This window comes from Myiozetetes cayanensis, unplaced genomic scaffold (genome assembly GCF_022539395.1).
Source record: "Myiozetetes cayanensis isolate MyiCay16 unplaced genomic scaffold, myiCay2020 scf2-11, whole genome shotgun sequence".
Taxonomy (NCBI): domain Eukaryota; kingdom Metazoa; phylum Chordata; class Aves; order Passeriformes; family Tyrannidae; genus Myiozetetes; species Myiozetetes cayanensis.
The window spans coordinates 13591216-13611578 of NW_026087411.1; the positions used below are offsets into that span (position 1 = coordinate 13591216).

General features: G+C 42.3%; 1 protein-coding gene and 1 long non-coding RNA gene across 9 annotated transcripts in view; one reads left to right on the forward strand and one right to left on the reverse strand.

The window, feature by feature from the left end:
* Nucleotides 1–20363, reverse strand: part of ESRRG (estrogen related receptor gamma) — a 398323-nt gene that overhangs the window by 373201 nt on the left and 4759 nt on the right. For 3 of the 8 annotated variants that reach the window (XM_050315156.1, XM_050315151.1, XM_050315155.1), the window contains exon 1: nt 6008–6154. The exons of 1 other annotated variant lie outside the window; for it this stretch is intronic. The gene's annotated coding sequence lies outside the window, so the exon portion shown is untranslated. Of the gene's footprint in view, nt 1–6007; nt 6166–6714; nt 6735–20363 lie in introns of those variants that run through there. 4 more of the 8 variants (XM_050315158.1, XM_050315149.1, XM_050315150.1 and 1 more) reach the window with 4 other exon arrangements.
* Nucleotides 6295–19307, forward strand: LOC126639872 (uncharacterized). The gene is made up of 2 exons (XR_007628897.1): nt 6295–6471; nt 11139–19307. It is a non-coding gene; the product is annotated as an uncharacterized LOC126639872 (long non-coding RNA).

The window sequence follows — 20363 nt, forward strand, 5'->3', positions numbered from 1 at the left end:
ACAGGAGTATACAGAGACTACACAAACTATATCCTACCTGTTCTATTCAGACAGTTAGGACTTTGCTTAAGCATTAAGTCTGAAACTCTGTTCATCTAGACCTGTCTGGTTCCTGCACAGGTCCCAAATGTGTCCTTTCCTCAGCCTATCCATATATATAATAACTGTGACTACTGGATTTGCTTTTCAACTTTTAAATGCACATGGATCCTAATCAACATATGGAACACCTTTCTCATCCTCACATAACAAGTGGCTAGGCACTCCTCACTGAAATTCCTCCATAAAAGTCACTTTTCCCTTTTCATCTATCAATACTTCAAACCAAAACGAATACAGTCATCAGTAACTGTGTATGCCTAAGCTAGTTGCTGTTCCCATTAACAGCTCTGCACTACCCGCTCATTCAGGATTCTCTGTCCCATTGTATTAAACGCATTTGTACTTTGTCCTATGTGTACAATTAAAACTGTTGGGTGTTTTTTTTCATACCATTCCTGTCTTTTATTTGCTCTCTAAAGTATCCAGTATACTTTGAAACCAATACAGGTGATAATATAGATGTCAATACCACCATGGAGGCATCATGATAAATTTGACATTGGGAATAATTCATTCAAGGTATCTAGATCCAGTTTAAATTCCTTCCCAATTTTAACTGAGACTTCATAACCAGATGAACTTAAACAAAGGTGTACAACTTCATGCTATGCAGGTAAGCCACTCTAACTAGGAAATAAATTTTCAGTGATTAAGTTGAATTGTTCATACAAAATGCCAGCTTCAGCTTTTCACCCATACAAAATAGCTTGGAAAATATATACTGCATGTGTTTATTATAGCTACAGTTGCTATGAACATCTATAAATCTCCAACAATTTCTTTGATTTATGTTCAAAAACATACAGGGCATGAAATGATGCCTGCAACCTTACATTTCCCTCAAGAACATTGTGGGGAGAAGATATATTCCAAAACATCATGTTAGATTCCTTGTTATGTCTCCTTTTAAAAATAAATGTATGATAATCAATTACACATGCTTCAAAGCAACTGCCACTAGATTCGCCAACAGAAAAGCTGTTTGAGAAAAGTTCCATTTTCTTTCCCCTAATGGTTGAGTTATAATAAGAGATCTTGCCTCGATATTAAAGGGAAAAAACTGTATTACAAAGGATAGGCCCTGCTAAACTTGTATATGCATGCACAGGTTTGTGCTTGCCTAGACTTGACTTAGAACAAGGTTTTCAGAGAAGTAACATCTCCACTGATCAACATGCTAAGAAAACGATGCATGTGTGAAGATCTTGCACCTAATCTCCTTGTCATATATGCTTGTAGTAATCCAACTGATGTCAAGAGAATGACACAGATGATAAGTTAATGTATCAGGCTCGACTTCCCCTTCAACCTCAGTATGCAAAACATTCCTTTAAGAAGTCCACTGAGCTGTAGCCTCCACTAGAAACAGAAACCTGCAGATGTTTATAGGAATATCAATTAAGATAAATGGGAGCTCTGCCATTAACGCTGGTGCATGTAAGATTGGACACTGCAGATCTGTCTGAACTCCGCTCAGAGGCTGAAGTGCATGTTTCCTCCAGGGTATTGAGGCCAGTGGGTTATATGCCATTAACAGGTGAGCATAATACACACGGTGTTTCCACAGTCTCATGGCTCTGGTACAGGGACACGGGCAGCATCCCCAGGCAGCACCCAGGCCCACAGTGGGAAGACTGGAATGCCTGGGCATGCATGCCACACGCATGGCACACTGCACAGAAAAGGCCAGGATCTACTGTCTCCCCTGCATCAGGTAGTTTGTGCTGCCTGCACTCCAAACAGGAAGCTCCCATTCCCTGTGTCCTGGGCATTTAGTTTAATGCCTTGGCTTACACCGCAAACTGAACAGCTGACAAACAATATAGAAAACTGGACTGGATGGGACAAGCCCCTCTGAGGAGGACTGGCATCTACTGAGTTTCCAGCAAATAAGGAATAAGGTGGATCTGCGACTTGCTTAAAATAAGACATGGCCCTGCTCATCCCTGCAAGGGTGCGAAATTTGCATGCCAAATCAGGAAATAGAAATAAACTCAATCATTACACTTCTTTTTTTTATTATTTCCCCTCTTTTCTTTGAATCAAACCCTCAAAGAAAGATAATTCACAGGAGAGGAAATATAGGCTTGCACTCTCTTTGGACTCCAGTGCTATTTTATCCATAACTAAGGAAGCCAAGGAGGAGGAGGGGAGATGACTGGACATGCGTGCCTATTGCCCATGCAGCCCCAGCTAGATAGCATCAACAGTTGTTCTCCTATTTTCACAGTGGGAAATAAGCAGGTACTAGCTGTATTGGAATAATCAAGAGGAATCTAGGTCAAAATCAAAGCAAGACTGCTCTGTCCATTTGACAAAACTCACATGCAAACACAATACCTATATAAAAACAAAGAAGTTATTTGTAGCAGTTATCTCTGGTAAGATTGCTAAACAAGCATGCAGACATTGGCCTACCTTGAGTAAAAGGCACTATTCCTTCCCTTTGACTTTTGAAAAGGCATTCAAAATCAATATAAAATTGCAATATTAGGAAATTTTATAATCATTATTTCAAAAAAGCAGACTTGAAAGGGTCTCTTGTTCATGGGTAAATCTTCAGTTAGTTTTTCTAGTACCGGTGGTTCAATCGAAAGATTCACCAACTGCCCCCTGGAGAAAACTGAAGATCTGCATTTAAATGGAGATATAGTATTTCCAAATGCACGGTACCTGCAAGGCAGATACTGTCAAGGTTTCTTAGTGAGTGGATCTCAAATTGTATTAGGTACATTTCAGTGCTGTAACTATACCCATTTCGTAGGACTGGGGCTATTTCCATATAATTTTTTCCTGTGTGCATGGTTTGCAATATTTGTCCTGATAAGTCAAAGTTAAACCCCCAACCACAACAAAGCCCTCACATATCAACAAGAAGGAATTACAACCTTATGCATAATTTTCTGATAGGGCCAATGAAGACTGCATTAGATGGCTTGACTGAAAATCTTAAATAATTGAAAACTCTGATGACTTAATAGAGTAGTAAGCTTGGTTTACAATGCAGCCAATTTAGAGCCATAAAAACGCAGTGTAAAATGTTTATCTTGTGGTTGACCATTACATATCCTATTTATTATTCCAAAGTATTTCAACAGCATTTTTCTTCATCAATGTGGCTGCTGGCATTTAGCACCCACTCGCTAAACGCACGTGATTTTCCTGGAATAGCTTTAGGAAAAGAAAACAAAAAAATAGCAGATCACTACAAAACTGTTCCTTGTTACAATATGCCTCCTTTTCACATTCTGACTTGAACCGACTTCATGTGCTGCAAAATACGCTCAAAACCACTAAGGCTTAAATATAGTAAATCAAAGCCATATACGTGAAGTTAAAAAGACTGGTGCAACTACTGATCCTGACACATCAGAGAACCAAAAAAAAAAATCAAACCTCATGAATACTTTGTTGCTAATGTACACCAGTTCAAAGAGCAATGTTCCTCTTAGGAAAACATCTTAATTTTCATATCAGAAAATCATCCTAACCTTCCAGAAAAGTTTTTACGAGTATGCAAGGAAGGCAGAGAGAAGGTTTAGAGTGCAAAAGACACTCGTGATGGGTTTCAGACACGCAGGCATTAGTCCAGGCAGCCTCTCTCTGAAATTCAGGTTGCAATTGAAATGTCCCTGTAAACAAGGTTACTGCGAACGGCCCAAGATATCCTTCTCAGCAACACCTTCACCAGGAGCCCTTCAGCTGTCTACTTAGTTTGTTATACCTTATCTCACAGCCCTGACATCCTAATGCTGATTCAAATTCGGGATTCAAAATGAAAGACGAAATATCTCTAAGATCACTTAATATTGAAATACCATTGCAGTAATAAGTGGTGCCAGGCTGGAGATAGGGATATAGTACTCTAGTGGTAACCTTTTAATTTCTGACAAAATACTGTGGAATAACTGTGATACTGCACACACAGTTAATGCAATCGATTTGTTTTCCCTGTTTTGATAATGAGCGCGCTGAATGTCGCGTTTACCTTCTCCTGCCCCTGGCACATTTTAAACTGTAAAGTCCTCTAAAAGGAGACAGGCCAGATTCCTGTACAGACATGAAACTCCTCACACCACAGAGCCCCCCTCTCCAGCATGCTGAACCACAGCTACCTTGATGCTCTCAAGACAAGGAAGATCATAACCACGAGTCTCTTCGTCATTCTAAGTCTTTGGCTATTTTCAGTGGAAATTCAATGCATGGACCGTGTATAATGTAATGTAGGTTAAAATGTAAACTACTCCCATTCTGAAAGTGAGGGTAGGTATGCTACACTGGAACATTTTGTCCTCTGAAATAAAACAGGGACGTAACAATGAAATGTATCAGGCAAGTTTTACACTTTGTATTTTAAACAGGGTGGCTAATAAATGCTTAAAACTTTGGTGGGTTTATACAATGGCACTCGGATTTCCCTCACGGTTGCAGACGGTGACAGGGTGAAGCAGGGCAAGGGGTCATCTGTTTTTCTGCTATGTTATGTTGGCTATTAGGTTCTCCTTAATAGTATGAAAAGACGGGGGGGGGGGGGGGGGGGGAGTTGAGACAGGGGGACGATATAGGAGAGAGGGAGGATTACAGGAGAGAAACCCCAAGCAGCTCAGTGCCTGCCTTCCCACACTACCATTCACCTTCATTTTCCTCTCCTTTATATTCTACTCATTTTTGCTTGCCTCCCCCATTATTTAGTCATCTCTTAAATGCAGTCCTCTCTTCTTTGCAATCACGAGAAACATATTAACTAGACCCAAGACTCAGAGAGCATCCCCTTCAGCACTTCAAAATATACCTCCAGACCACTCGCTCCTTCATGGCATTAATGACCGGGAAAAATAAATAATAAAATAAAATAAAAATATAAAAAAAAAAAAAAAAGAAAATTTCTCGCAGTCGGGTCACTCTCAGACCCCACACGCAGCCGCTTCCCAAACCCCGTCCTCCCCACGGCCGGCGCTGGGAGGGCCAAGTGCCAGGAGGAGCGGGCAGTGCGTGGACTTTGCACACTTTCCTTCGCCCCTGCTGATCCCGGGAGCGAGCGGCCCCGCCGCCTTTGTGTGCGCGTGTCCGCCCGCGGGTCCCGACAGCCCGGCACGGGCGGAGCGCGTCCCGCGTGGGGCGGCCACGCCGCCGCTCCCGCCGCCGGGGGCCGGCAGCGCGGCACGGTGACCCCCGCGGGGCGGGCAGGGCTCCCCCCGGGCCTGCGCCGCTCCCGCCGGCCGCCCGCACGAGTGTTCCAGCAGGGAGCGAGCGGCGGGGGAGGGACGGGGACGAGGACGGGCCCCCCCGCCGGCCTCGCCCCGCGCCGCAGCCGGGACTCTTCGGGGCTCCCGGGGGGGACAGCGCGGAGGGGTCAGGGCGGCACGGGGCAGCAGCCGCGACAGGCACACGCGCCCCGGCACAGGCTTGGAGAGTCCGGTCCCCCTTCTCCGCTCGCAGCCGCCGGAGCCACCCCGGGACCCCGGCCCCAAACTCTTTGCTGGTTAAAGCCTCGTCACTTTTCCCGGCACTCCTGACCCTGGGCGGGAGGGACACACGCACACAAAACCTGCCGGGGTAGGATCTGTCAGCAGCAAAAAAGAGCATCGTGCTTCCCTTCTTCCCCCTACACCCACCCCACCCCCCCACACCCGGGCCAATAATTCTAAATAATTGTCCGAGAGGCGAGAGCCACTAAACCCTGGGTGGCCGGTGCCGTCGTGCAGCTTTTTCCCAAGCTGGATATTTTTATTTTTTTTTTGGGGGCAATGACTCTGAGCAAGTGCAATTGGCAAGGGCTGAAGGTGGAAGGGGGCGGGGGAGGGGAAAGCGCTTCTGGCAGCGGCTCGTCTCAAGCACAAACATGCCCCCATGCAATGTCAGCTGGCGGGGGTGCGGGGAGGTGCGGGGTGGGGGCTCGCTTTACCTGGTCAGCTCAGAACCGCAGGCAGGTTAATCAGGTGAGTCGTCGGGGATTTTAAAGAAGCCGAAGCCGGTTTCTTTGCTAGGAAAGTCTACAACACCATGCAGGGACATTGCAAAATCTTTACACACGCCTCCTTTAACTGGGCTCCCGCGACCTCCGCCGGCGAGGGGGAGCCGGCGGCGGGCGGGAGGCCGAGCGGCGCCGCGGCAGGTGGCGCGGGGGCGCGGGGGCGGCGGCGGCGGCGGGCGCGGCCCGGCGGGCAGCGGGGCGGCGGCGGGCGGGCGGCGGCGGCCCCGGTCCCCGCGGCCCCGGCCCCGGCGGCGTCCCCGCGCCTCCCTGCCGCCTTGGTAGCGCCGGTCCGCACTCGGCCTGACCCGGGACGTCACGGCGCCTGCCTGTGTTCCCAATGATAACTTGGCAGGAGCAGGGGGAAGCGGCCGGGTTTTTCCTGGGCTCGTTACCGGGTACGTGCACGTTTCTTTCGCATGCGGATTTTTTTTTTTACCATTATTTTTTGAGGGTTTGGTGGTTTTGGGTTTTTTTTTTTTTTTTTTTTTTAAGGCGCAGTAACGAAAAAGCCGGGACAGGAAATCCGGGGCGCGGCGGGGGCTGCCGCCCCGCGATGGTGGCGGCCGCTCGCCGGCGGGCGCGGGGGAGCGGCGGCGCGGGGCGCAGGCATGCGTTCATCTCCGTGTCTTTCATTTTACCTTCAGGGTGACATTCAGTGCCGGGCGAGCCTCGCCGGTCACCGCCAAGTCCCACCTGGAAAAAACACATACAAACACCACGGGAAAAAAAAAAAAAAACACCGGAGAGGAGAAAAAAAAAAAAAAAAAGCGACTGCCGAAAAGGGAGGGGGATGGGCAGGGAGGGGGTGCCAGCCCCAGCCACGGCCGGGATGCGGGCGGCGGACGGGACACCTCACCCAAGGGACGCGGGGACACACGCGCCGCCGGCCGCCAGCAGGCCATGTGCCGAGCGACCGGCGGGGGCGGGGGAACGGGCACCGCACACACAGACAAAAAAAAGCAAGAACATTAAAAAAAAAAAAAAAAAAAAGGAAGGCACCCGGAATGCCAGAGGAGGCCGGGCGAGGAGCGAGGATGCCGCACCGCTACTGCCGTGCAGGCCTGGCGCCGCGCCCCCCCACCCCGCCCCCACTCCATCCCCCACTCCCCTGCAAGGCTTCGCAGGGGAAGGCGGGGGAGCCCCCGGCGCACAGAGCCCCGAGGCCCCGGGTGAGGGCCGGGGTGCGGCGGCGGGGCCGGGGCAGCCCAGGCAGGTCGGCAGCCGGCTGGCGCAATGGCGTCGCTGCCAAGGAGAGCAAAGACCTGCCGCAGACCCTGGCAGGGTTCACTGAGGGGCTCCTGAGCCATCGCTCCCACCTCTGCTGCTGGGGCTGCCCAGCAGCTGTCCCCGAAGGCAGGAGGGTTTGCGTTAAACCAGAGTGAGCTGGAGCCTGCGGCAGCCCCGGCGCCGGTGAGACCACCGGGCTGGATGTCAGCGGTGTCCCCAGCCATGGCAGGGGCTGGCACCCACACGCATGCCCTGCCCTTGGTTCGTGCACTTCTCAAAGCCAAATCCTGTAAGTCTCCATAAGCAGTGCCCCTAAATTCCGAGGACCTTTTTACATGTGGGATTTAACCCGCGTGCAGAAGTATTTCCAGAACTAGGCCTCGCCTTAAAGTACCCATGGTAGCTTGGGTCTAAGTGCCTCCTCAGCCAAAGACTAGTCGTTACCCGCACACTGTAACATCCCAAACTGCTGCAACATCACACCACCTACTCTGTGACCGCAGAGTGTTCCAGCAGAGCCCTGAGACAAGTTTCCCTCTTCTGTGGTGCTTTTCACACCACCTACTATAATAACAAGTTAAAACATTGCCAATACCCAGGTAACTAGCACAGCGGAGGTTCTTGAATGGGTGCATGTAGAAGGGCTGAAACTAAATTATTTTTTGCAACTGCCTCTGTTCAGCCCTAATATTAGCATTAATACTTTCATTTTCCTCATTTAAATACAATAAAAGGGAAAATTGCCTTCACTTAATATTGTTACTAATCAGGTTTTGCAATTCCAGTTTTTATAAGGAGATAAAGTCAGGGAGAAGCTAGTGTACACCTTTTTTGTTGCTGGGCTCTATGCTCTCAGCCACAGCATATTTTAAATGGTGAGATCCCTACTGCAGATGGAAAAAGAGTTGGGGAAAAAAGAAATCCTTCTTGGAATGTTGTACCATTCAAACACCATTTTAAGGAGCCTGAAATTGAAAGCACTTTTTTTTTTTTTTTTTTTTTTAACCCAAGCTACTCAAGATGCTTTCTGGCTTGGCTAGAAAGACAAATTTGTTTCATGTTTCTGTTTTGGAATTGGTTTAAACTGCTTTTAGGCTAAATTCTTGCCTGTCTTTACTGTCTCAGCAGAGTACAGAGTACATTACTGATACATGTTTTTGATAGACTTGAAAAGCAGTGGGTACAGCTTGATTGTTGTCTGTATTTCGCCATTCATTTTTAAGTGAGGCTCTTCTGATTGATGTGGGGAATGTGTTTGAAAGGGTGAAGGGTATGGCATAGCTACCCAACGTGCTCCTTACAATTACGCCATACCTCAGCTAACAGAGAGATTTTTCGTTGTGATTGTTACACTTTTAAAAGCAAATTAGTTAATCAAATAGCTATTTTTGGAATGCTCTTAAAGGAACATTAAAATGCATTAATTTCATTAAAATAAATGAGCAGATAGGCAGCAAAACAAGTATCAGTCAAATAAGCAAGTTCTCAACTGTGGAGCCAAATTCAGCTCTGGTGAAATCATCTGAGTTGCGCTTGTGTACAGCACATTTAATTTGGCTTCCGCAGTCACACAGCTGACACTTTATTTGGTTGTCAAAGGTGTGTATATTAAAAATGTGCGAGCCATGCTTCTTCTCGAATGTGATTAACCTCTGAAGTTAAATTCACCTGTTTTCCATTTAGCTCAGCTGTGCGGTCCTATCGCATATGCGGGTTTTGGTGTGCATACACACCAGAGATGCAGAGAGGCATTCCCAGCCCCAGTATTAGTCTAAGGGACGTGAGTTGTATCTGAAGTGGGGGTGTGATGAGGTGGATTTCAGCTGAGGCTGTTCACAACCAGCTGCATATATGTGCTCCAGTTAATAGGCTGTACTGAAGTCTCTGCTACCATCTTTCATTACTGTTGTTACTCATGCCAGTGAGAGTAAAGGGAAGGTTGGTGTGTCTGTAATCACACGTTCATTTGCTATGTAGATCTATCCTAAGAGTCTCTCAGTCCAGGAAAATTATGTTGGAATAAGGTCGGATGTGAATGTAAAGCAAAACTATGTTCAGATAGTTTATTCATTCTGGAATGACCAAGTTGTTTCCCGGTTTCACTTAAGCCACCTTCAAAGTGGATTAAGGTAATTCAAGAAAGTGAATTCTTATGCTGGCATAAGATTTGTCTACACATGGATTTAGTCGGAGGTAATTACTGCAGTGTACCTAATAAGTGTCTTGGAATAATTTGGTGTATAGACAAGTCCAAAGTCCCAGAGGTGAAAACAACAGAATTTAGTCTTTCTGTAGAACATGAGGTTAATTTAGCTGAACATTTGACCTACTTCTTTCCTCGTGAAGCATATTTAATTCATTACAGGGGTTTTTTTCCTCAACAACAAAAATCCCACAACAGGTATGTATTTATGATCAGTTTCAAGATAGCAATGCCATGTGCACTCCCCTAAAAATAAACAATTTAACCAGTATATACTCTAAATACCTTTTCAACTGCCTTAAAGTGGACAGTAGGTTCTTTACTGGAGAAAATATCAGCTTTTCCATTGTAAATATTTTGAGTGGGTTGTTATAAACAAAAGGAAAACAAATCCCAAAGCTCTCCTCTGTTCTCTTAAACACGCAAGATCCATTTGACTGCATTCCATGCATAGCAATAGCACCCATTCTAACTCAACAATATTAATTCCCGAATGAGGAACCTTACAGACTCACGCAGAAGGGTTTGCAGAACAACTGGGCCTTCAGGAGGCACCTTAAGAATGGAGAGTTAATTTATAGTTTGCTTACAGAGATCTGAATTAGGAAGAACCTACCTGAAACTCAGGCAGCTACTCTGCTCTGAATCAGAGGTGTTGTATCACTGCTGGCATACAGGAAAGTTACTGAAATGATAATGAGTACATACAACCTTATTTGTGACCTTGTGCCAAGCACAAATTTTGTCAAATGTCAGTCAGTGTCATCCTGTGCCACGGAGCCCCGTGGAAGAGAGATGACTCTCTGCCATGCATTAAGACTCCTAAACTTAAAATTTTTTGCTGAGTTGTTTTTTCAGCATTTTTTTCGCCTTATTTTTGGGGGGATGAGTGGGGGGAAAGAAATGAAAAACCAAAAACTATACGAGAAGGAAATTGTGGAAGTTCAGCTGGTAAAAGGGCCAAGTTTTTTAAAAGAAGCATAAATATAAAAGCCACATCCTATAAATTGCTGACCTTTAAACATTGACATGGAAAAAGCCATTAAAATCTATGAAGAAAACAAAGCCCAACTCCTACTTCATGTGAAAGACTATAATGTGGCAAGGCAGAGGGTACCCAGAGGTCTTCCCTTACACCAAATAAGTAAACCCAGAACTCTGTATAACAGGCAGTGATGCCAACACAGGATTCTCATTCCTAAGCTCAGTTATGATTATGAGCATGGCTTTGCTCTCCTGTGCTTGCCTTGGTTGAAGATACAGAGAATGGATTACATATGCAACTCCATCATGCCAAATCTGCTTATTTAAGTAAGAAGCATTCTTGCAAGAAAATAAGCATTGACTAAAGAAGGTAGAACGTGGATAAACAGAAAACAAAAAATCAAGTTCTTGAATTTTGCAGCGCTGGGTAACTTTGACCATGGTGTTGATATTAAGGCTCAAACTAAACTCAGATTGAAGGCAATTAGAATTTTAGACCATATATGAGCATGCCTGATCTGAAATCCCTCTTGCATAAAAAATTAGATTAGATTATTTTATGCTCTGCTTCCACTGAGAGATCTCTGAGCGTTGGAGCCACCTGCACTGATGGGGTATCCTGGCTCTCCCTCACTTCTGTCATTACAGGGGAATTACTCATCTAGTGAGGAAAGTGTCTTTAAGTCTCCGAGATGATGGCACAACACACACAAGAGGAAATCTCAGTGCACAGCCAATGCAGTGAAATGAAGGATCCTCTATGGGAGTTGGTTAGTGGTGCCAATGTTTGATATTTGTCGTAACAACCACCGACTGTTTTGTTTTTTTGTTCTAACAATGTGAATTATGCATTAAACATTAATACAAGTGAGTGTACTTTTCTTTTGATCTTCAAGCATAATCATTTCTAATGAGAGTTTATACATAAGCATTGAAACAAATCCCTGAGTCATGTGAATTTACATTGGTTTTACTCTGTGGGAAAGATCCCACATGAGTTACTCATGTCTGTAAAACATAACATACTTATAATTCAGAAGAAAAAAAATGAGCTTGCATTTGGCTGTTGGAACATAAATATCTGTGTAGACATTTGGCTTGTACCCTAGCAGTAATGAAACATTAAAAAGTTAATTTATCAGAGATCAGGATTTAGGGCGGGGCCCTTAACTAGTATGAGATCCAAGTCTGCTCAGAATAAGCTCACCTCTTAGTTTCTACAATCTGGCTTCCTACAGGAGTTGAGCCTAGTGTCAGAGGAATTTGAATTAACTCTAAGGGATCAGAATTTGGCTTGCTTGATAGAGATAAAAGTTGCCAAACTGCCATCAACAAGTTTCAATATTGCCCGTATGTGTCAGACAAACAGTACAGTGCTTAGTGGCACTTTACCAGATGCCCTTGACAGCCGTCCACAGTGCAAGGCTGACCCAGTCCAGACCAACTGTAGAACCTGCTTGGCTATATTTAATATCTGTACCTCTTCTTTCAACATCAGTCACAAACAGTGCATTCCATGAAAACATACACACACTATGGATTGTGTAACTGCCAAGACAGTTATTTAAAATGCAAACAGAATTTAAGCTCTTTCCCCTTTGACACACTGCACAAATATTAAAATACCCAACGATTAACAGTCTGCACTTCAGCAGCTGTGCTGTATGTGCAGGGTATGTAGGACACACTGGGGAAAGTACAGGTGCAAAACAGTACAGGATGGGCCTGATCCCTGGGTATACAGGTACTCACTACAAGATTTGCAAAATGACTCTTGCCTTTCCAAAACAGACCTCAGTGCCAAAGGTTGCAGAAGAGAAGTGGTTGTCAAGAAGGTATTATGTTTAATGGCAGATAGGCTCTATCTCTGATTAAGGTCATATCTCAGGAATTCTCAAAAGCCTGTTAATATATTTTACTCTTAATATAGAAGTGCTAAAGGAGTCGTGGAAGCCAGAGATCCAGGATTACCCCACGTCATTCTTTGTTCTCACCGGAGGCTACAGTCATGCTCTCTGCTGCTTCTTTTCTTGCCTGAATATCCTGAAATGCTGATGATAGAGCTTTAAAAGGAAGAAGCCTAAGCATAGAATAGTTTATATAGTGGAAGAAGAGCAAACATGAAACCCTTCATCCCTGAATGTGAATTCTCCAACTGCTGTATTTCATATACAGACAGATGTACTGTTACTAATGCAGTTGAGAAGAAAGGTTGAGATGGCAGAACTTCACCTGGCGTGTTAAGTTTAAAGATAAATAGGTCAATACTGGATTTTAAACAATCTTTTATTGAAGGACCTCAACTACCTCAACTCCATCTAGACCCTGCTTGAAGCACATCGATAATAACCCAGCTTGAGAAGTTCAGTGAGTGTTCTCACTTCTCAGAATGCGTCAGTACATCCCCAGGCACACACAAAAAGCTGCTCTTGCATAGATGTGATAGATATAGGTAGAAAATGGTGTACAGAAGAATGTAGGGAGGCCTTTCTAAGCATCAGCCAGGGTGACAAAGCCTGTTGGATCATGGGTTCCCAGGCTGTGTTCACAACCCTGGAATGCCTGCTGGAAACACTCCCCTGTAATTTAGCTCATTTGCTGTGCATTAAAGATGCTCATTTCTAGACCCCTAAGTGAAATGTGATACTGAACCCATCCATCCTCTTATACCAGCAGGCATCTAGCAGATGGCCAAGAAGCTGATGGGAAGGAGAGAACACCAGTTTTAATCCAGTTGTTCATTATGGAAAATTATGAGAAAAGTGAAAAATCTTATTCCACAGACAGACATTCCACCACAGAGGTTTACTTATATTTAACTGTGTAACAGGATCACAACTCTGAATTCCATTACTATATATGAACGTTACGGCGTGGTGAAGTCTTATTCAGTAATTACCTGGTCAGAGCCACAGACTAGAAAACAGATATGCAGCCCAACTCTCATGAAATCAGTGGAGTCATACCAGTTTATACTACCTGAGTATCCAGTCTTCAATCTCTAATTACAAAATTGAGAAATTGCACTTTTCTCTGATATTTTGGTCATATTATACAGAAAAGGCAATAAAGTAACACGTTATAGATATTTATATAGCCAACACAAAAGCAGAGCCAATGTGACATCTTCAGCAATGAAGTCCTACCACCACATTATTACATATTTCAGCACTGGTGCCATGTGGATTACTGCTTAACTTTAGGGTAGCAAGGTAAGCTCATTTTCTTGCCTTTGTCTTTTCAGTCACCATTAGGGCTACAACCTTCCCATCCTCCCAGTACAACCCCCAGGGAGAGGGGTAAAAGTTACACAATAGGTGTTTTTCCATGGGCGGATGTCTAAATGTGATGAGAAACAATTGAATTTTAATTACAATTTTGAGACGCTTGAAGTTAATTTCTGGGCAGTGCAGAAATTAGTAGTTCTTGCTGCTGCCAGAAGCTGCATGCTCTCCTCTCCTGATGTTAGCAGGATTACAGGTCCTTGGCTTTTGGCAGAAACAGCTCCCAGAGTAGTAGGTCCTTTCCTCATGCCGCAAAAGGCAGGGTGAGAGACCTGCTGCTGTCAGACCCAACCGAGTGTTAGTGCAGAGCAAGTGCAACACAAAAATAGGGTGTCTGCCCCAGATTTACACTACCAGAGATGCATTCTCATTAGGTATTTACAGCATAGTAGCATTGTTCACGGTAAGAAGGTAAATTTGTTAAGTGCTGCACAAAACATTTAATCAGAAAAAATTCCTGCGTACAAAAGCCCTACAAAAAAGATTGCGGAAGGAGTGTGGCAAACAATGGGATATCCTGGGGAAAAAAAGTACACCAGTAATTGCAGCAAAGGCAGCCAGCTATGGAGGCTTTTCCTACATGCAGGGTAGTGATAATTCTGCCAAGGAGGCAAGTTGTTTATTTCCTTTTAAGCTGTGACATTTCCTTTGCATTACTGAATCATGGTTTGCTAAAAGCTTACAAACATCAAGTTTATAAAGCTTTAGAAACCTTGTCATATCTTAGATAATATGTACCAATTTATCAAAAGCTCTATAAAAATATGTAATCCAATAGGTTTTAGGGTTGGGCTTGTTTGGGCTTGGGGTTTTTTTAATAACTTTAGTAAAGAAGGTGTAATTTTAGTCTTGTTTTTGTCTTTGTAGAAGATTTAGAAACTAATATAAATGATGTTCCCAAAATCTGTATGTATGTACTTGTAGATGAGGAAATAGAAAATATAAGATGCTTTAAAATAGTGCCAGTCATTTAATCTGCTCTGTAGTTGGATGGCAGTGTATCAACCATTTTCACCAAAAGCAGGAGACCCACTGCAGAGCACTGTCTTTTCAATTTTGGGCTAGGCAATCATAGCCCCAAAGAGGTCATGAAAGGGATCAGCCTTCCCCATGTTACCCCTCTGGTCAGATGGCAGCTCCAACCAAAAAGAGAGAAGAGAAGAAAAGAGGACAGCCGTAGGCACCTGGCATTGCCTCCTTGCACAGAAAAAAGCAGCCAGGGTAGGAGGGCCCTGGTGTCCAGCCAGGTGTGGCAGGTCTTACATGCCATGCTGCCAAGCTGAAGCTTATCCTCTGAATGGGATTTTGCAAATGCTTATGTGTCCCCATTTACCTTCTCCAATGAGATGGCTGAACATTTGGCTGAAAATTTAGAGCCAGGCATTGAAAATGTTACTGTCTGTGTCCACGAGCACATTACAAGGCATAGGTAAAACATCATTGCTTAACATGTTCTTGCAGTTCTCTTATGCTGAAGCCAGTTCCCATCTTAGTTACAGGAAAATTAAAAGAAATGTCGGGAAGATTACTTTTACTGACTGATACCAAATGATTATTTCCTAACTAATACTCTTTTTTATATACACTGCCCAGAGTTCAGTTGTGTCTGTTATTTCTTCTACTCATTTCAACAAGGGTAATTTTACTTAAAACAAATTTTTGCATTGTACTACTGGATACTAGGGTACAGGTTCTTGCAGTAAAGCAATTTCACTACTTTAGAGGCTTCACCATAATGTTTTGCTACTGATTTTTTTCTGAGAAGTAGAGGCACAAGCTCACAAATGCCCCATCCGAGTCCTTACAGAGCCATCCTAAGAACCTCAGTGATGTGCTTATCGGGCTTGCACACAACATCTAGTCTCAGACCCTGCTTCGAGCCCTTGGGAGATGGGTTTTCAGTTAAGACTACAAAAAAAGGAAAAGCATGGCCACAATCAACAATCAATCATTTTAATAGCTGTTAACATTAAAAACATATTCCTAACCTTACGTATGACAGCCAGCTACACAGTAGGAGACATGGTTTTGCCTGTACTGGTGATACTTCCATACATAAATGCAGTTATGCTTAAGGAAGGTGGTATGCCACAGTTTCAATAATTTCTTTATTCTACCAAGGTTACTTTGGACCCATAAAATTCCTCTTTTATTTGGCACTTCCTTTAAAGCAAATTTGTCCCCTTGAGTAAATTTTTCCTTGGCTGTAATGTGAGATGTAGATACACATGTATGTGCACACACATCTGTATGTGTCATAGATATCTATATTTATCTATCACACTTATTCCATTGAATAGATGTTATTATAGATTTGAAACAAACAAAAGTACAAATTTGGCTGCTCAGTGTATAAGAGAAGTTGGTATCACCCAGTTTAGAAGTATAAGCTCCATTTATTTTTTTTTTTCCCCATGAATACGCCACCTACCCCAGAAGCACCTGATGTCAGTAGCAGGATACATACCCATACAGCCTAAAAATACTTAACCCTTTCTACAGATACAAATACATAATATGAAGAACTCCAAGTGTCCTTTGAACATGGAAGAGTCACCACACTGTATCCTACTAAAATGCATACTACTTTCAATGTTTTTCACCTGGACAAGGTGAATAGGGAAGGAGGGAGGGAAACAAATTATTCAGAGAAAATCCAAGTTAGAAAAAGAAAAAATATTTTCTTACCTAAAGTTCAGGCATCTGCACTCTTTTAATTCCTTGTTTGAAAAGCTATATTTTAAATTAGAAATTTCTAGCGTATTGTAGATACCTTACTCTTTTCATGTGAATACAAAAATATGAATAATAAGGTAAAAAAAATATTAAACAGTTATATGATGTGTTCAGAAAGCATATGCATGGAATTGCCTAGTGCAGTTCTACTTTAATATTTTCCTAACTGGGAGAAAATGTGTAAGTTCCTCACCCATTTCAGCAGTCATCAGTAATGGATGTTAAACTTAGCAACTTAGTTCACTGGCAGATTCCTGAGACTGGCATCAATGTAAGGATTTGTATTTTATATGAGTGGAAAAAACTTTTTTAAAAAAATTCATTGTTATCCTGTATTTGGATGAAGGTTTGAAATAGTTAAACACAAAATACCAAAGATGCTACTCATGGACATGATAACTGTTTTTGGGGAGAGGGATAAGGACAAACTTATTACTACATGATGAGAAATATAAAAATATTAAGTAAAGTATTTGAAGAAATTAAGGAACCATAATTTTCAGCAAAGAAGATTATGTTAGTTCTATGTATTTCTGCACAACAAGACCAAAACGTTGGCTGGGATTTCTGAGCATTTCCACAACCCAAACAGTAAGAGGAAGCTATTCAAAGTCACGAGACTTTCAGTGTTGACTGCAATGGAAACAGAACAGGGCTTTTGTCATAATCAGTTCCTCAGAATGAACTAATACTGATTTATCATCTTTTCCCCCCTCTGTGCTTAGAGCTAGAGCATTACTGATGTATGTTCAGAAAACCCACAGATAGGCAATAACACACCATCCTTGCAGGTATTTTGAGGGAGGGAGATTGCCTGTTACGCCAATGCTGTACTTTAGGGTCATGAGTCACTGAGAAAACAAAGAGAAATTCTTATTTTTGTGCTTTGAATAAGAAGTCTTTTGTGACAGAATATAAATATGGGGATGTAATTTCTAAGTTTACAGTTACTGCTCCTTTATTAAGAATGACAAAATTTGAAGCAGTTGAAATACTTACATGGAAACACGTCATTATCACCAGTTTTTGTTGCAAATGTATTTACTACATTCAGTCAACATCCTAAGCATATGCCTATGCCTGCATGATGAAAGGAGCTTCAGCTCTCTCCATACATATCATAACAGTAAGGGGGGGAAATAAATCTAAATGCTATTTATTCAGCAACTGAATCTTAGCCAACATGTACCACTCTTTACTATGATTAGTGGTAATTTTACACAAGTAGTAAGCACATAAGGCCCTTGTAACATTTGAGTACCTGAGACTGGATTATCCTGTAGGCTCTTTTAGTTTTTGTTAAGTATATACCGATAGAATTAAACATGGGCATTTAAAAGAAAAAATATTTTAATTTTGTTAAGACTGAGATAAACTAATTTAAAAAAAAAGAAATACAATGTTAACATTTTTAACTGTCCATTCTCGATGTAACTGCTATAGTTATGTGCTCTCCTTTTCTTTCTGGAAAGATCTAATTTTCTGCAAGGATGTCAAAGGGACCACTGCTCTCCATTTTCTTAAAGGTAGTGAGCCAACATCTGCTAAATGCAGTGTGACATGCTGTTTACCTTTCTTGTAAACTTAAGGCTTTTCCATTTAAAAACTGTATAAATGAATCAGTATTCATTCACACCTATGCCTAGATGTATCTATTACAAAGCAGAGAGTGTTCATTTTTAATGTCCTCCATATTATGCTTTTATGCCATATTCCTCTGCACTGGCACTATTTGGAACTGCTCTAGGTATAATAACAAATGCAAGGGAAGTAAAACAGAAAGCAATGTGTTTTTTCCCCTCATTTGCTACAAGTATTTATTGACAAACAAAGGTGATAAAAATGCAGAGGTAAAAAGCCCTGCCTGACATGTCATTTAAACAACTTGGTAGTTTAGCCAACTCCTACAATTTTGAAGTTTTGTCCCCTGCTCAAAAAAGTGAAGTGACAAAAACCCAAACAATCTTTGTATGTTTAGGTTTGCGCTCTGCATTATTTACTAATTTATATTTGATGTCAGAATTTTCAAGGGAAGTAGTAGAGGGTTGTCTGTTTTGTTTGGGTTTTTTTAAATATATATATTAAAATAAATAAAAATAAATATATATAAATTTCACGTCTATTTAAAGGAAATCCACATACATCAGCAAAAAGCATGAGCAAAGACAGAAGACTAATTAACCTGTGAAAAAAATGCAACCACCCTTTCTTCAGTGAATGCTTTTGAATCAGAAAATGATTTTTCTCACACTGCAGAAACACTCTATTTAAACAAGTACCCACTAGCGTCACTTGTCCCTCTAATCGTCATTACTGAGACAGAAGCAGCCATTGCTGATCCCACAGAACGTTCTGTAAGATCCACTTTTCCAATTAAACTTATATTCTTCTCGGATGTCTGCCTTTATTTAGTCTGGGACACAATTACAGCTGTACCTTGGTTAACTTCTGGCGGTAAGGCATTTGCAGAAGCTGTTGCTCTCAGTAACGTTAGCTGTTACTGATTACAGTATTGCTTAAGGCAGATTCCTTGTTGTAAATGGCATTGAACATTTTTACCTGGATATTGCAACACCACATTATGAGCATTGGGATATAGAAAGAATAGTAAGTAATTCTGCTCGCCTCTGGATTTAAGCAGTAAGCTAGTTGATTTGTATGTGGAGACTGCTAGAAAATCGAACTATACCCCAGTATCCAATACAATGTTTGTATCTTTCTCTAATTTGCTAGTGAGCAATCATTACAGTCAACTGTGAACACAGTCCTAAAAAATAAAGGTCAAACTTTTCATGGACAGCTTCTGTGTTTGAGTTGCTACCTTGAAATACCTAAAGCTGGATTTTACAGCAAGGTTCCCAGACATTTCACTGGGATTCTATCCCGTCAACATCAGGAAAAAATAAAGCCAGAAGAACAGGCCCCACATCATCTCAAATCAAACCCCATTTCATTTGAAAAATGGATCCTGGGGTTTAACATCTGCCAGAAGGATGGTCTGATCCTTATTAGTATATTCACATTTTAAAAAATCGCAGTCTGGAACATTTGTTTAGTCAACCCCAGTCTCATCTGATCTCATTTCTTAACTTTGTTGGATATCAGAAAAAAAAATGTATACAAATTCTGGAAACTTAGGTTGTCATAATAAATGTTAGCCTTTCTATATAACACAAAATTACTCCAAATATAATTATTTTAAAAATATTTTTACAGGATCTCTACATGTATAAAAATAGTAAATATTTATGGATATTCTCCTGATTACGAGAAACGCATTCATGTAGCTTTTAGACAAAAAACAAAGTCCTATGTTCATCCACTCTATCCTCGCTTATAAAGGTGAGGGTGTAAGAGCACTCTTAGGAAAGTCTGCTGGAGTTCAGGACTTTCACCTGGCTCAATCCATAACGTGCTGAGATCTACTCCAATTCACCATAGCAAAGTTTCCTTTCATATCAGCTTTCCTAACTCATTCAAATACAGTGTTTTCATACTGTCATATATTGGGGGAGGAGGAAGATTCATGGGGTAACTGATTTGAGAAGTTATTTGAGATTTCTTAATGCAAGGTAAAATAAGCTTGGAGTTCTCTAACGTGTAATTATGATTAGTAAAGAGAGGATAAGGCTACACCATATTGTACCAAGTGAAGATGTTTTCCTTTTCAAAGGAAGTTTTGGTATTATTGTCAATACCAAACCATGCTGTGATCTCCCATTAATCACACTAAAGCTGTCTCTTAAGCTGCAATGTTGCTCTATGAAGATACTCCATCTGCTTTGAAGTTAAGCACAAACTTGTTTAACTCCTGACAACATTTTACTACAACACTGTCAAGCAAGCACAAAAA